Source organism: Belonocnema kinseyi, chromosome 5 (assembly GCF_010883055.1).
Source record: "Belonocnema kinseyi isolate 2016_QV_RU_SX_M_011 chromosome 5, B_treatae_v1, whole genome shotgun sequence".
In the NCBI taxonomy this organism is placed as follows: domain Eukaryota; kingdom Metazoa; phylum Arthropoda; class Insecta; order Hymenoptera; family Cynipidae; genus Belonocnema; species Belonocnema kinseyi.
This window is the reverse complement of record NC_046661.1, coordinates 12,643,150-12,643,555: the sequence shown is the minus strand read 5'-3', so window position 1 is coordinate 12,643,555 and position 406 is coordinate 12,643,150.

The following is a 406-nucleotide window of genomic DNA, read 5'->3' as shown; positions in this document are numbered from 1 at the left end:
ATCTAGTCGGGAGTGGTGCTGACTGAAAACAGATGATTTGGAGCGATTCGCGCGCCATCTGTTGGTCATTCTAAGGACTTATTGAACTACCCTCGTACGTTTTTAAGTATATTTTTCTATCAAGTTTTAATCATTATATTCGTGCATACTGATTTAATATAATAATTTTAGCATTCTGCGTGAAACTTTTGAAGAATGGGCAAAAGAGATAATCGCTATGTAAACTTTACAATCGGTATACAAATTTGACAAAATATTTTTAAAAGTCCTCAAAAAAGGCATCCAGTGAAACTCATAATTCGAACAAGGTAATGAAAATGGCGGAGCAGAATAAAAAATTGGATGAGTTGAGGGTGATTTCTCCAGATAGTCCAAATATGAGGCAATTGTGGACTGACACTTTTTC